Source organism: Muntiacus reevesi, chromosome 4, assembly GCF_963930625.1.
Source record: "Muntiacus reevesi chromosome 4, mMunRee1.1, whole genome shotgun sequence".
NCBI lineage: Eukaryota > Metazoa > Chordata > Mammalia > Artiodactyla > Cervidae > Muntiacus > Muntiacus reevesi.
The window spans coordinates 52960201-52964235 of NC_089252.1; positions in this window are offsets into that span (position 1 = coordinate 52960201).

Genomic DNA, 4035 nt, shown 5'->3' on the forward strand with positions numbered 1-4035 from the left:
CTCACAAATCTTCTATTTTAAACCTTAAAAATATTATGCCTCTAGATGAAAGGCAATATAGATATCTGAAACTAAATAAATAATAAATTCCCAAGAAGTCCAGTTTCAATAAATGATGAGAATCCTAAAACTGAGAAAATCTGTCGTGGGTAATCCCATCTGAACTGACATTCTCGTTTAATTTCCATGAATGTGCCTTACTTACAAATTCTAACATCCTTTACTAGAGAAGAGACTGCCAGCCTTGACTCTGGGTTTCTATTGTTTTCTGGTGCATTCAGGGCTTCCCAGCTGATGCTAGTGGTAAAGAACCTGCCTGCCAATGTAAGAGATGCAGGAGACACGCGTTCGATCCCTGGGTTTGGAAGATCCCCAGAGTAGGAAACGGCAACCCCAGGGAGTTGAAAGCATACCACTTCCTGTAGCATGCAGTTGACTTCTATAGGTTTGTTTCCCTCAACTCTTTGAAGAAGAGGATGTCCCAATAAGAAATTCACTGGATGTTAGTCAGAGCAAAAAGAGAGACCCATCTCTCGCTCTGTCTGCAAAACCAGATGACACACATGTTTACCACTGTGACTCATGACAAACCATAGTAATCCTCTGCAAAGATATCAAACGACAAACTTTACAAATGCCCATCAGTTGCCAACCCATTCATGGCACATAAACACATAATTAACTTTCTAAACATGGATACTGTGGACATTTAAAAATGCATATTAGTTACTTGATATTCTGCCCATTCCTGGCCACTTATATAAATATTGGGTTGAGAAACTTCTTAAAATGCACAGAATTGACTTGGTCATCTTCAATAGTAATTGACTAAATAGATAATGAGAGTCTTTTTAAACCAGGTATTATGGACTCAGTAATCTTTAAGGAACTTTTGCATCAATTTAACCCAAGGTGTCAAGACTTAATTAGAATTTGAAATTCACGGATCATTGACCAAAGCACATAATTGGTCTGTGCAGATGCATGACTGCAGATTATCAGTGCAACAGCTCCTTAGAACCACCACTCAAAATAACATGTTAAAGGCGTGTTGATTTGTCCACTTGCAATACTTATCATGAAGAATTCACCAATTTAACAAACTTAAAGGAGGAATTAAAATTTTTTTTCCCAGTTGATGTTGGAAAGATTCTCTTTACAAATGAATAACAACTAATTAAAGTAAAAGGAATGATAGAAATGTTTTAAATCATCATTTTTTAATCTAATCCCCACCCATGAAACCATTGATTCAGACAAGACACATCAATGGGACGACCAAAACCATTGCATAAAACATTGTGAGGAGGAAATGCTAGTCCCAAGGTGTCTTGTGCCATCCCATTTATTAGTTGCTAACTGAAAAAGAATAAAAGAGAAGTCTTTACAATGGAAAGTTTTGGACTTCTTATCTTAGCACCACTATTGGTGGATCCTGCTTAATGATGTTCTGAGATGTTCTATGAGATCTTCTTGTTGACAATATTTGAGAGTGAAAGTGTTAGTCGCTCAGTCAAGTCCGACTCTTTGCAGCCCATGGACTGTAGCTCGCCAGGCTCCTCTGTCCACAGAGATTCTCCAGGCAAGAATATTGGAGCGGGTTCCCTTGCCCTTCTCCAGGGGATCTTCTCAACCCAGGGATTGACCCTGGGTCTCCTGCATTGCAGGGAGATTCTTTACCATCTGAGACCTAACCCTCAGTTTTCAGGAAGTAGAACAATATAAATCTCTCCAACCAGAAACAACCAGGCTAATCCTTGATGGGGGATAATCACCAATGGAGGGGGGAAAGGGTAAGGATTCTGGGATGATAAAAGTGTCCCAGGCTCTGAGAGTAATTTTTTTTTTAAGATTTGTTCCACAAGAACCAGTGGAATAGTTGCAGAGTCTCTCAAAGTAACTATTTTGAAAAGGATAACATCCATTTGAACACCCAGATCTTGGTATATAAATGAAAATTAGTCTGTATTCATACACACATACAGACACCACACAAAATATTGATTTAAGTTAAATAGTCTAGCCCATAGGACCCAACAATGAGAATTCACCAGAAAACCTAGATCAGCCATTTTCAAAATTTATTGTGTATCAGTCACATGTGGAGTATCTGTTAAAACTGCTAATGTTTGAAGCTGGTTGAGTCAAAAACTCTGTAAGTATCCCAATGCTGTGTGGCTGAATGAAACATAAATGAAAATTCCTGGAGGCCCACACTATTGGGTTTTGTCCTGGCTCCACCTTATGAAATCTTCAGAATGCCATCCAACGTCTCTGGCCTCAGAATCTCCTGGAAAGGATGGAAGCTGATTTCTGAATACTTCTTGTTCTAGAGTCCTTTGCTCATGTCAGACTCTTGCTGCTTTTGCTCTCTGGATGGCCCAGCATACTAAACATTATTCTCACTCCATGTATATAGACAACCCCAAATTGTCCTCTGATTGGCTGGACATCCTGAACTCTGGACTCACGTTTATTCTCAGGACTAAGATAGCCATAACAAGACCGGCCTGGCCCAACTGGCAGTCTCACACTTGGTTTCCCAGACCTGTGCAGTTGATAATGATTCCACAAGGGGAAGCACTGTAAAGAGTTGGGATCAAGTACTTCAGGGAGGCCTCTAAGGGTGGGAGGGAAAGATTTGTTGAGGGGAGGTAGGAATCCCCCTGCAATGCAGGAGACCCTCGTTCGATTCCTGGGTTGGGAAGATCTGCTGAAGAAGGGATAGCCTACCCACTCCAGTATTCTTGGACTTCCCTTGTGGCTCAGCTGGTTAAGAATATGCCAGCAATGCTGGAGACCTGTGTTCTATGCCTGGGTTGGGAAGATCCCCCGGAGAAGGGAAAGGTTAACTAATTCAGTATTCTGGCCTAGAGAATTCCATGGGCTGTCTAATCCATGGGGTCTCAAAGAGTTGGACACGACTGAGTGACCCCCACTTTCACTTTCAGGGAACTCCAGGCGAGGAGAACAGTTTGAGCATAAGCACAAGGCTAAGAATGGGCAGGAAGGCTCAGGGGTCACTCTACCATGATCAGAGCACTTGTGTCCAAAAGTGGTTGGATTCAACAGCATCCTAGAATTCAGATCAAACTTTAGCTTTGCTTATATTCCAACATCAGAGGCAGCATTGAAGAGAAAGCTCAGTAAAGAACTTTCCAAGTGTGAAACAACACTACAAGCATGCATGAGAAGAAGGCTCTCTCATCAAACTCACACGCGGCATATGCTGTTTAAAATGCATCCTATACATCCACAAGCATAAACATCTGCAAGCAAACAAAGGTAACCAAGTGGGGAAGAGACTGCGTGTGCTTCCAGAGACCTCCCTCCCTCAGAAGTGGGTAGCGGATTCGATTGTGCAGGCAGGAGACATTTGGCAGGGACAGGCTTGCACTGCCAGCCCAGCCTCTGCCATGTCATGAGTCACAGGACTGGCAGACTCCGAGTACACAGGCAGTCTTAAGACCCTCCACGCCTGCCAGCTCTGCTGAGTGGATGGGGCCCAACCAATGCCCACTTCTTCGGGAAGGATTATTTTGAATGAAATTTTTCCTTTGAGGGCAAAAAAGACATACACGATTTCCTTTAGGGTAGCTTGATAAAATGTTCCCAAAATTCAAAAAGGAAAAAAAAAGTCTACTTCACCCATGGCTGGGATTTTCCCTTGATGCAAAATCCTTTAGACTGAAGGGGAGTTTGCTGGCTGCCAACACTCCCAGGACAGGCTGCTGGCACCAAGTTCTCTGAGAAAAGCAGCAGATGGCCTCTGGGGAACCGAGGGAGTCAGCCAAGATTTCCCCGGAGAATCACTGGATGGATGTCCCAATTACTTTGGGCACACGAGCCCTTGGCCCTAACCAAGCCCAACCTTCATTTAGGGATTTAAAGCCTAGGGTCTGTGTGAGTTGTCTGCCACAGAAGAAGATGCTGGTCCCATCCATGTAAGAGGAATCGATTCTTCTCCCCAAGGCTAGCCTCAGTCTTGTGAGGCATCACTATGCCTAACTTCTCCCAGACCTTGAATCAAGAGCT